The following is a 13,490-nucleotide window of genomic DNA, read 5'->3' as shown; positions in this document are numbered from 1 at the left end:
AATATCATGCATTTATCAAAAGTACAGTTCAAAGCACTGACATGATTACAAATTCAAAAATCAAAAACAAGTAACCGTATACAATATGAACAGTGGCTGCAAAAAATATATGAAGCGAAGAAAACATAAAAGGTCTTCTTCCTGTTTACATGAGAATAGTTTGGGAAGGATGTTCACCAAGTAAAAGAAAAAGGACAAAATAGTTCAGCTAATATGAAGACAGGCACAAAATTAGGTACATCACAAAATCCCACACACCTCCACTGACTCCAGTAATTACAAGGTGAATAATTCTATTTACACCCCAAAAGCATAAACACCTCACTGCTACACAGTCGCTCAGAAGATCTGACCAGATTCTCAAACGATGACCTCTTGTAACTGCTTTCCCTATTATATACAAGAATAAATAATTTGATGAACAAGAGTGAACGTGAAATTCACTTCAAATAATGCTTTAGTGAAATTCGCTGATCAACAGTACTTTACAAATTAAAGCAAAATATTGTACTGTACTGTACTGACCACCAAATGTAGATCTTCATGGCTTAGGTTTTATTAATGTAACTTTAAAAAGTAACTTAATGTAACATAGTTTTATTATAAAAACAGACTTCTGTTTACAATAATTTTAGTAAAATGACAGTTAAACTTTTCAATGTTATAAAATTCAGTAACATAACTTTTTTTTTCAACTTAAAGTAACTAGGAAACTAGGAGAGTTTACTGATTGAACATTGCATCTGTATCTAATGATAATGTAGCTGAGACAGAATCAGGAGAAAAACTGGAAAACCTATCTGTAGCTTTCTTGAATAATGTATGTATATCAACTTGCTTGTAGGCCCTACACCTCTCATGCAAAGTCATGTTTTGCATGATGTACAGCTGTATAACATGCTGAGAAGTAAAGAAGGGTTTCTGTTGTGCAAAGGCTATTGCAGTTTCAAATGCTGCTATAGCGCTCTGCTAGGATACTTTTTCCAACTCACACTCATCATTATCACTGTTTTCCTCCTCCTTTAAAGCATTCACTTTGCAACGATTCACAACAGCTTCTATTATGTCTTTTGTATTTAGTGCATGAGTTACTGGAATAGCTTCATCCACAACAAGCCATTCGTAGGGCTCATCACAAGACAAACTCATTTTTTTGTTAGTAAAATTGACTAATTCACCGACTTTGTCATCAGTTCTACTACTGACAACTGCAGTGTCAACTGGAAACTCCTCAAGTTTGTTATTGCATGAGGAGTCCTCAGTCATCACAGCTGGCCACAACATTCACTAACATTTCTGTAATGTTTGTCTTTTTCACAGAATTTCAAGCACAACTCACAGTATAGATAGCATCCTTGAGACTGGGAACAAACTAATGGTGGAACCACTTCTGAAAAATTTCAGGGTCCATCCAACACTTCCTCTGTGGATGATAAACCACAGGAAGGTCAGTTATACCAATAACACTTAGGTTTACCATTTGAGTTCCTAATGCGTTTACACATACGAGCACAGTTATGCTCTATTTATTTAGCTTGAACCTGTGTGCTCCATTTTCATTACCACCATCCAAAGTACAATTACCAGTCTCATCTGCATTGTAAATCTGTTCCGCAGTCAAGCCATTTTCTTCCACCGATTCACTAAACATGAAATGAAGCTGCAACTTCAAAATCCACAGATTTCTGCTCACCTGACAAGTCTAGCTTACAAATGCCATGGTGAATCTTGTTCATTTTCTCACGGAAATCTCCTGCTTCTTCCTGTAACATGGGTCCAGAAATAGAATTACCCTCTGACCTTTTTATCTAAAACAACTCATACAAGGCCTGGTCAAGCAATTCCATTTTCTGTGTATGAAGAGTATGACGCTTTTCCACACTCTTGTCACTCTCTGAGACAGCATTTTACTCCTTTATCTGAGACCGAGCCTTAATGTCATAGATTGCTCATGAACCAACATTAAGTTCCTTCATAAGCACTGTGCGATGTTCATCATTCTCAAGCTTCTTGCATATTTCCATCTTCTGCTTTAAGGTAAGCACTATGTGCTTATGCTTACTTAGTGCCTGTTTCAGCATACTTTGGATTGGGAGAGCACAAAAAATTTTAAATACAAAAAATACCAACCGAACGTGTTATAGCCAAAGAAAGGGTAGATGAGGTTAGATTGTATATGTACACAAGTGAGAGAGGTAGACAAGTATGTGGTGCGCGAGGTGGCCCATGTGGCACATGCTCATGGTTCTCCAAATTCAAACTTACATTTCTGCAAAATCTGTTTTATTTTAAGAATAACTTCTTTGATTATTTTTGATTTTTTTAGGATATGCTAATTTGAAAAGACTTGATATAGAGTTAAAAACTCACGTGACATAGACAGAAGTAAATGTCTGCTTACAGAAGTTGCACTTGCTGAGTACATATGCAGTATATATATTGATTTAATGGTTTTAGATTTAGCCTTCTATATTTGCTTAGTTGTTTTTCTTCTCTCAGAATGTTATCATGACCTCTGATCCTAATAAAATACATTTTAACTTACTAAATATCTGTAAAATGTGCCCTAAAGCAGAAACTTTCAATTAACTAATTATTCAATAGAAGTGTGTCAAAAAACACTACAGGGGCTCCTTTATACCAACAGCAATTTGTCTGCATAATGCCTCACAGTGACTGCCAAATCAGAAGTTTTCTTTCTTTTCAAATTTTCTTCCTTTATATTCATTTTAGATTGTGTTCAGACCACAGAGTGTGTGTATATATATTTATTTGTCTATCTATGTTTTTATGTATTTAAAGTGCTTCTGTTAAAAGTCAAATTTATCCCTGGGGACCAATAACCTTCTGCCTATCTAATCTAATTCTATAAATAGTTGGTAATTTTTTTCCCAACATGGAAATGGTAGATAGTATGAAAATATAGCACGCCAAGTACAGATTCCATTTTCTGTGAGGAAATTCAAGATTTCCAGAAGTTATAGCATTCATCAAAAATTACAAGAAGGAATGGATCTGGAATAAAGTTTCAGAAGACGAAAATACTATACTTGTTTCTAAATGCATAACCAATGAACAACTAGCTTTGTCCACTTAAGAAAGCAAATTACCATACCTGCAGGTTAAAACAGAGCAAACTAGCTGATTACAGCAAAATTCTTCTGTCTTTATTTTCACCATTTCAAGTGTCTTAAAAACAAAATAGGCTATCAAATTCTGGTGGCTCACTAATTATCTTCTGATGCAGTTTATACTTTCAATCCTCAACAGGGGTAATGTTCCTAAAAAATGACTTGAAAGTCAAAAATGCGAATGTTGATACATTGAACCTATGGGAAACAGAATGTTAGGTTCCCATGACCATCCCCTAACCCTAATCTTTTGGTAGAGATTGCTAAAAATACACCCTTCTGCACAGAATTCTTCATAACATAACATTACTTTTGATAATATGCACTTTTTATAACACCATAAGCATGAAATAACTCATAATGCAGTACACAAAATAGAGTTGGCAACCTGCAAAAACATTTTTTCTCTCTAGTCCTTGACCCAATACCAACAAGATTTTTCAAAGAAGTATCAGGCGTGCTAATTGACAATATTCTTGACATAGTTAATTCGTCATTAGATACGGGGGTCTTCCCAGACTGTCTTAAGACTGCTGTAGTTAAACCCCTGCTCAAGAAAAATAATCTTGACCCCTCTGATTTTGAAAGTTTTAGACCCATCTCTAACCTGCCCTTCTTAAGTAAAATTCTAGAGAAGGCAGTCATTATGCAGTTAAATGACCACCTCAATAAACATGCTATTCTTGATAAATTTCAGTTGATTTTTAGAACAAATCACAGCACAGAAACTGCACTCGTGACTTGCAGGTAAATGCAGACAGAGGACATTTATCTGTTCTCATCCTCTAAGATCTGAGAGCCGCATTTGACACCATTGATCACAATATTCTTAGAAATCTCCTTAGTCAATGGGTGGGCCTCTGTGGCAGTGTCTTAAATTGGTTTGAATCCTACCTGGCAGGTAGAAAATTTTTTGTGAGTTGTGGTAATCACATCTCAAAGACACATCATATCCGATATGGTGTTCCACAAGGCTCTATTTTGGGTCCGCTGCTCTTCTCAATCTATATGCTTCCTGTTATCTCAGATTACAACGTGAGCTACCACAGCTATGCTGATGACACACAGCTGTACTTATCAATTGCACCTGATGACTCCCACTCTCTTGATTCACTAACACAATGTCTTACTGGTATTTCTGAATGGATGAATAGTAATTTTCTCAAACTAAATAAAGAGAAAACTGAAATTTTAGTAATTGGCAATAACGGACTCAATGAGGTTATCAGAAATAAACTTGATGCATTAGGATTAAAACTTAGGGGTAACTGTTGACTGTAATCTGAATTTTAAATCGCATATTCATCAGACCACTAGGAAAGGATTTTTTCACTTAAGAAACATAGCAAAAGTTTAGACCTCTTATATCATTGAAAGAAGCTGAGAAATTAATTCACGCTTTTGTTTTCAGTCGACTAGATTACTGTAACTCACTCCTCTCAGGACTACCCAAAAAAGACATAAATCACTTGCAACGAGTGCAGAATGCAGCTGCTAGAATCCTAACTAGGAAAAGAAAATCCGAACACATTTCTCCAGTTTTGATGTCACTACACTGGTTGCTTGCGTCATTCAGGATTGACTTTAAAATACTGCTTATGGTTTATAAAGCCTTGAATAATCTCGCTCCATCTTATATATCGGAATGTCTGACACATTATATTCCAAATCGTAACCTTAGATCCTCAAATGAGTGTCTCCTTAGAATTCCAAAAGCTAAACCTAAAAGAAGTGGTGAGGCGGCCATCTGCTGTTATGCACCTAAAATCTGGAATAGCCTGCCAATAGGAATTCGCCAGGCTAATACAGTAGAGCACTTTAAAAAACTGCTGAAAACACGTTACTTTAACATGGCCTTCTCATAACTTCACTTTAACTTAATACTGATACTCTGTATGTTCAATTAATCATAATAACTATTCATATTGGCTCCAAAATCCGTACTGACCCCTACTCTCTCTTCTGTTTCTTTTTCCGGTTTTTGTGGTGGCGGCCTGCGCCACCACCACCTACTCAAAGCATCATGATGCACCAACATTGATGGACTGAAAGCCAGAAGTCTATGTGACCATCATCATCAAGTCCTTCCATGAGAACCCTAAATACAAAGAGGACTGTTTGATTTATGTTAGGTAGATTGCCCAGAGGGGACTGGGCGGTCTCTTGGTCTGGAACGCCTACAGATTTTATTTTTTTTCTCCAGCCTCTGGAGTTTTTTTGTTTGTTTTTTTCTGTCCACCCTGGCCATCGGACCTTACTTATTCTATGTTAATTAATGTTGACTTATTTTTATTTTTTATTGTGTCTTCTATTTTTCTATTCTTCATTTTATAAAGCACTTTGAGCTACATTTTTTGTATGAAAATGTGCTATATAAATAAATCTTGTTGTTGTAGTCATTTTCTAGAATTATTTGAAATACTTGACTTACTTCTGTCAAAAGACGCTGAGACTGGTGAGGTCTCATCATCACTTCAGATGCTCTGTCCTTCATGGTGGCTTGAATATCCAGAAGAATACACTGTCTTGAAAATATCTATCAGTGACATGTGTTGCTTTCCACTCTGCAATGGTAGGATGAACAAGACCAGTGAAGTGCCTAGTAACATACTAGTCACTTAACAATGGAAAGTCAAAAAAGAGGTTACTAATAAAATTGCACAAATGCTTGAAGTCGTAAAAGTTGAAACATGTGAATGTTGAGGACTTACTAAGTATTTGTTCAAATGTATGAATATATGAATGTATAATATGTTGAACAGGCTTTTCAGAATATTTTTTTGTAAAGGTAATGTCACACTACATGACTTTTGATTTTCAGTAATAGCCATTATTTACATAATGGTAGTGAGGTGTGGAAAGTTACAGCACATGCCCTTGACTACCAGCAGTAGTGTATAGTGATATTTCCAGGGACTCAGTCACAGTCACTACAATTTTTCTTGACAAAATCAAAATCAAACAGGTTCGATTTTGCCTTAAGTTGTAAGGCAGGTTTCCGTGTGTGCGAGAACTGACAACCAATGAGTGTTTAGACAGAAATACAATGTACACAATGTGACTGCAAGGAAAGTAGAAAGTGTTTTGGACTGTGATGCAGAACTGGATAAGATATTCAGTTTTGGTTATAAAGAATTTGGCTGCAAAGTTTAATTCTGTAGTAGTTTTTAATGTGTTTTGAATTTGTTTATGTGCTGTGTCATCTTTTGCAGGAGGATGAATCAATGAATAAATTAAATTAATAATTTAATGTGAAAATATCAAAATTTAAGTAACACATTTAAAAGAATTTTAATTTGAATGGATTTAAGAAATTCTAAAGTTGTTAATAAAGAATGACATAAAATGCTGATTTTTGGAACTTAAAATATTCAAATGGCATTGATCAAAAGTAATGTTTGTTTCATAGCAGGTCCGAAGCATATTTCTTATAACAAGTGCTGTCATTACCAATAACTTTATTTTAGAAATCTGAAGAAAATATGTCTAATAGAGAGAATGACTGCCAGATCCCATTTTTTGTTTTCATACATTTATTCATACACTTTTGAAGATAGAATTGTTTGTGTGGGTAAATATTTAAGTTAAGGTTAAAGTTCAAGATTTAATTCACCATATTCTAAAATAATATAACAGAGCATTGACAGAGATGAAAATATGTATGTGTAAGGGCAGATGCACATTCATATATATTTTTAACAAATATTCTCAAACATAAATAGTATACCCCATGCTACTGCAATGTGAGAGTGATGTTATGAAGGCAACACAAAACCTGCATTTGTAAAGAAGATGATATTTACACAGATAGCTTTGAGAAATGCCAATGTTGTGTTTGAGTTTGATGTGCATATGGGGGTATATGAGGCATTCAGCTAGTTTGTAAATAGCAAAGAAGTCACCAACGTAATCCTTTCATATTTTATATTAATCTGGAGTTAATAAAGCAGGCCAGCTGTATTTATAAGTTCAGCGACAAACCAAACTGCCATCAAGAGAAAATAAGTCAGAAAAACATAGGGACAAAAATTAGAAGCAAAAGCCTGCCAAAAAAAGTGCAAATCAAACTTTCTCAGGGTCCTTTTTTTCTCAAGAGAAAATAAGTTCAAGGCATTGGACATTAATATTTTTTTTCTCCTCAATCTGTTAGAGTGTCTGTTCATTTGTATGCATGCCTTCCCCAGAAAACTCTAAGCAACTATTATTCAAAAATCAACAAAAATACCAACAAGAAAATATGTAGTGTTGTATGCAGGCAGTAAAAATGAATGTAACAATTGAAGGAAACTGAATTGCTGCCTGTAGAAGAATCATATTCTAATCAATGAATACTTACAATTAATCTTCAATAATACACTACTATTGAAATAGGACACTGATACTTTTTTATTCGTTAACTATGAAAGCTGAAATAACTGACAGTGTATAGTTATATTTATTTCAGTAAATATATGCAGCCATCTCAAATAATAAAGGTACTTTTTTGGCTTCTCCAGTTCAAGGCTTAGCTTTGCTTGACACTATTTACTTACTTTTATGCATGATGGATTGAAACTCATCTATTATGTATTTTGATACAACAGGCTACCATTGCACTTTTTAATAAATTATGGCAGGGGTTATCAGTCCAGGCTGTATAAACAAGCCAGGCCTTCTGTTTCTATTACAGCAGAGATCCAAGTGGCTGTCTGTATGACTCACACATAGAGACACTGAATATACAGAGTGCATGGCCTGATTGTCTTTGTTGAAAAGTTATCACAATGTAAAATGCTTGCAGAATATACTGTATTACTGTTTTTTTCTGTTTTTGTGGTTTGATATAGTAAATAAGTAAGACAGACTAGTGCTACATCATTGATTGATCTTCATTATAACATTTGTAAGTGGCACCTTGTTTACTGAACAGTATTAAAAGTTATCAGTTACTTGCAGAGGAATGAGGCTAACTTGAAAAAAATGAGTAACTCATAAAGAAAGAGAAGCAAGATTTCCTGAGCTTTTTGCAATTTGAAACAAAATTTCATGTTAATGAATTGCTCGATATCCATTATTAACTTATTTTACTTGGATAAAAATGTAAATATTACAGTAATTGTGACCTTCATTAGCATGTTCCTTTCCTTGGTGACCAGTTGTGGCACTTAGTGCCACTGCTATACTGTTATGCTCTGTTCCTGAACAAGGTAAAGACAACAGAAGTCCTTAAGAGGCTAGGAGTCCAAAAATGACTCTATGGACAAAACTTTATCTCCTTATTGGACTGCACAGGACAAGTTTATATCATAGTGAAGACTGCCCAGGGCAGTTTGAACAACCAGTTATTCACAGCCTCCAGAAATGTGACTGTGTTGGACTTTATCTGAGGACCTGAATTATAGGCAATCTTGAACCACAAGAGGTTTATTTTCTCCAGGAATGCTACTGATTGGAGTTTTTAGGTGTGTTTGCATACAGCCAACTTGTCTGTCTGACTGAAATTTGGCATGATTTTCTTCAAGGATATTTTACAGAGCAGTTGCATTTTCATTATGATTTCTCAAATATGGTGCACTTTACGCTAGTAAATTAAATGATGTTCATATTCGTAAAATCAAGAAAATAAAACAGCTTAACTTATGTAGAAATGTACATTAAGCAACTAATAATAGAACATGGATCTTTTTCAACCAATGAGGGCCTCTGTGGTGCACTTCTGGAGAGCTTAGGGGTTATTTGTTGTGTCACATTCTCTTACTATACTGCATTTTTCCATATCTGAATATCATACTGTTCATGTATGAGCAGAGGAAAATTAGAGATGCTGAGAGAGAGTTTTGTCAATGAGAAAGATTTTACTTATAAATACCAGTTTATGGAGTGAAAAAATAAGCATGTGGTGGTTGACCATATTAGAAGGTTACGAAAGGTGAAAGAGAATAAGAATAAAAGAGAGGACAGTAGCGTGACCAAAACCATAAAGACTTTTTATTGAAAGTATTAGTTTCCATATAGTAGAAAGACCTGTATGAAAAATAAATATTAGATGAGAGTTGAAAAACTAAGAATTGTTAATCAGCTATAGGTTGAATGGAACTTCGTGATAGTAGCAGAGTTGAGAGAAGGGTTGTTGAGAACAATGATCATAAGGGCCTTCTTGAAGTCTGCGGGAAAATCACTTGTGCACAATGAAGAGATGCATGCAACCAAGTAAGCAGCCTCATTTCAGCCATATGCAGTTCCTTACGAGTAGAATTACTCTAGCAAAGTCAGGCTAGGAGAGTTGTTGATAGGCATGAAGCAAAAAGAACGGGAGAAGAAAAGGCATAGAGATGTAAGGAGACGGAAATGAGGAGCAAGATAAACAATGTGAGGACTAATGGAAGAACATACTCTGGTTTATGCAGAAAGCGCTTATATGAACAAAGTGATAGATTACAACGAGAAATGGGGCATAAGGAAACTGCTAATAAGCACGAGTATGTGGAACAATAAATAACTAAATTGGTGACAAAAAGACATGCTACCACAATGTTCAGAATAGATCGTAAGAAAACCTGCAGTATATGGGGAAGCCAGAGTTGCTGATGTTGTAGAGATGGTTTAGAAATGAAAGCATTTATTTTAAAAAAAAACAGAAATGATAACAAATGCACTAAAGAGCAAAAAATATTTTCCTAAAACAAAGGGAACCCAAGGTAAACAAGTCTCAAAACACAATCCTGTGGTAAGGTGAGTAAGGAGTCCATGGCAGTATGCAAGGATTTTAATAAAAACAGAGCGTATGTGGCTCACTGGAGGTGAGTGGCTGTGGAGCTGGATAATTTCAGTGCGTTCAGTGTGGAAGCGAGTTGATTGCATGTTAATCAAAAATCAGAGAAAAGTGTTTGCCAGTAAGAGGGCAGATAATCTGGTGAGTAAATGGTTCAGTGGGCTGAAGACTTGGTTGTTGGGAGCTGGCCGTGATGAGGAATGAGCTGAAAGCACTCATAGGTCAGTGTCAGCAGGAACTACCAATAGGGTTCTGAAGGTTGTCTTGCAGACCACTTGCAAGTAGACACTGGTGGGATGATGGAGCTGGACTTGAAACGCTACAGCCGTCAATGGCTAAGGTAGCTATGGTGCAAGCCAGTTTTTAAAGGTTGACTGTGCATGCCAGTATTTCAGCTTCCAGCTGAGAATAACTGACAGGTATTTATTAAGTATCTGCTCTGCTCTTTGTTTCTACAGTAACCTGTGTAAACACATTGTTAAAACAAAAACGTTTTTTATATTCTAGTAGTAGATGACAAAATGTAGGCATAAACTATATAATGTATGAAGCCTGAAGTAAACTGCTCTTAGTCTTACTATTTTAGAATAAAAACATACATTTGATTTCAGTCTGTAACAGCCACTGTTCGTTTTCAAATAATAGTGCATTTCTCTCTATGCTGTGGTTTCTATTACACACCTGAAAGAAAGAGACAATATATGTGAAAACATCATATGTTATTTGAAAACGAACAGCGTCCGATTAGCTGTAAAAGTATGGCATTTCTAAATGTTTGCTTTTTTTCAGTCTGATTCTCTCAGTCAGACTGTATATTTGTCTGTTATTCAGTGCGCTTATTCAGTGCGCGCAAGAACATGCAGGTGGCCAGATGCTGTGTGCTACAACATGCTGGCGGTGATCAACGCACATTTTAAAAAAAGAAAGAGACAAATATATGTGACGTTTTGAAGAAATCATTTTATGACACGATTTACCTTTATTTATTTACTTACTTCCTAAATCCTAAAGTCACAAGTAGTGTGCAGAGGGCATGCTCAAAAATGTGTGTAATGCCACAAAAAGTGCCTGCTGACACTTTACTATGCAAGCAATGGTATGTGCATTCTTGCTCCGATGTAGAAGGGAGCTGAGTTTACCTCTGTTATAGCGTGTCTATGTGAAAACAGCAGTGTCAGATGCGGGGGTGTGGTTTGTTTTTGGCTTGTGAACGCGGCTGAGATAATAAAACTGACTAAAAAAAACCAAAGCTAACCTTTACAATTATCATAAATTACACCGGCTGTTACAGACTGAAATCAAATGTATGTTTTTATTCTAAAATAGTAAGACTAAGAGCAGTTTACTTCTCAAAACAGAGTGGTGCAGGATCGAACTCGTGACCTTTTGATTCCCAGTCAGCAGCTAATTCTATTGTGCCACAGAGGCAGTCATAATAAGCAAGTGTCAATGTCGCATGTTAAGGCGGCTTTTTGTTTCTGCAGTTCTATTTTTTAATAAAAGCGTAATTGTTCTGTTAGATTTGTACCTTCTGTGAAAGTATTTCTTTGATATTTGGACTTCAGGCTTCATACATTATATAGTTTATGCCTACATTTTGTCATCTACTACTAGAATATAAAAAACGTTTCTGTTTTAACAATGTGTTTACACAGATTACTGTAGAAACAGAACACACAAACAACGATCAATTATTTCCGCTCTAAAACTCCACTTCACTCCCAGAAAATCAATCAAGGCCTGAGCTGGGAGAAGTTTGTGCATGTTCTAAGTCGGTGGGGGGATGGAATAGCCGGCTACTTGCAACTTTTCTTTATCAGCACATTTAGATGACAAAAGACGCTAGTGGAGAGCTGTGAACGATTTTAAGAAGCGATTTAAGGTGGGACGGATTTACAAGTTTTTTCATAGGCTCTGGTAATTCTAGTGTTAATCATTTGCTTGGCATGCTTGATTTGCCTTTATTTCTATGCTAAAGTTAATTTCTAATACATTCTTCTATATTTATTGCTAATGCCTGAATTTACTAATGTTTTTTTCATGCATTACATCATTGTGACCTTGCTTACAGCAAAAGCCTTTTGTTGCCTTTCTGCTGATTCATCAATCCATCTGGTCTCTTTACGCGCCTACCAGAGCCATTTTCTCTCTGTGGTATCGTTTAATAGCTTCTCAGCCTTGAACACAGGTGTACTCAATCTCCTTATCTTGTTCTAAACTGGTTTCTTCACGTCATTTTTGTTCTTGCTAGTATGGGAAAAGAACAAAACAATTCTGCTGTAAGCTTAAAAAAATAATGCAAAATTAATGATTTCTTAGTTAACTAATTTACTTGACCTATCTTATTTGCTAAACATTCTAATTTATGCTTAATCTAATGGTTTAGAAGCTTTTAATTACTTTTTATGGCTCTTTATATTAATTTGCTATTTTTATGCTAATATAAGTTTTTTTCCTTTTACAGGTTAAAAAAAAGTGGAAAACAAAGTTTCAAAATGCCATGAATGTAGAAAGAAAGGCACAACTTTGTTAGCTCATGTTGTAAAGGACAGCCGGGTTCCATGCCCAGCAGGGACGCCCCTGCTGCTTATGTTCCAGGGGAGCCACCATGGGCACTCCAATACCTTCCCCAGGACGCTTGGTGGCAGCCTCCCTGGCCGACGGTGATTCCCCAATCGCCCGCAGGGCTCCATGGGAGATGGAGTCCTCCACAGCTGGGTTGGGGCCCGGGGTGGCCGCTAGGGGGTGTTGTCTGCTTCCCACAGCCCGTCTGGACGAGTCTTCAGCCCCACCCAGAAGTGCAATTAGGACCAGGTGGTTAATCACCTGGAACACTTCCGGGTGGGCTATAAAAGGGCCCAGCCACCACCACTCGAGGAGCCAGGGTTGGGAGGAGGAGGACTAAGCTTGAGGAGGAGGGGTGGTAGAGAAGAAGGATTATTGGTTGTGTTTATTGTGCCTTGGGTCTGTGTTTGGGTTGTGTGGCACGGGGAAGACGTGTCCCACAGCTGAAGAAAATAAAAGTCTTTGTACTTTTTATACGTGCCTCCGTGTCTTTCTGTGTCGGGTCAGGTGCCTATATAGCGCCTTTGTTACAATGGTTACATAGGGTATGTGGCAGATAAGTTAACTGAATTCCCAAACACTCTAAAAACAGTCTAAATGGCAAGATGTATATATTTGCCCACAAGTATTTTTCATCCAAGCTTAAGCTAAAAAAGGGACTTTGCAAAAGGGTGGCGTGCTCAGGAATTTCTGAAGAAGAGAGAGAGATCACCAAATTCTGGAAGCAAATACATTATATGGACAGTGCTGCATGAGAAATCATGGCCACTAACAGCTCAAAAGTCAGTAGCCATATAAGCAGGGAGAAGAAAATAAACAACAGTAATCATAAATGTGATTAAAACACAGGCAGAAATTAACCCATAGTAAAGATGTGGAAATATGCTATTATCAAAATTTTAAAGTGTAAAAAACTGAAAAACAATGAACTTACACAAATCTACAAAACAGGATCGTGTAATTTTAGAAAATGTTATAACAGTGTCCTAAAATGGGGCAAGTAGGTTACTTGAGCAGACGCACTTCTTAAAATAATATGCCTA

This window comes from Polypterus senegalus, chromosome 3 (genome assembly GCF_016835505.1).
Source record: "Polypterus senegalus isolate Bchr_013 chromosome 3, ASM1683550v1, whole genome shotgun sequence".
In the NCBI taxonomy this organism is placed as follows: Eukaryota; Metazoa; Chordata; class Cladistia; order Polypteriformes; family Polypteridae; genus Polypterus; species Polypterus senegalus.
Note: the sequence above shows the minus strand (reverse complement) of the source record.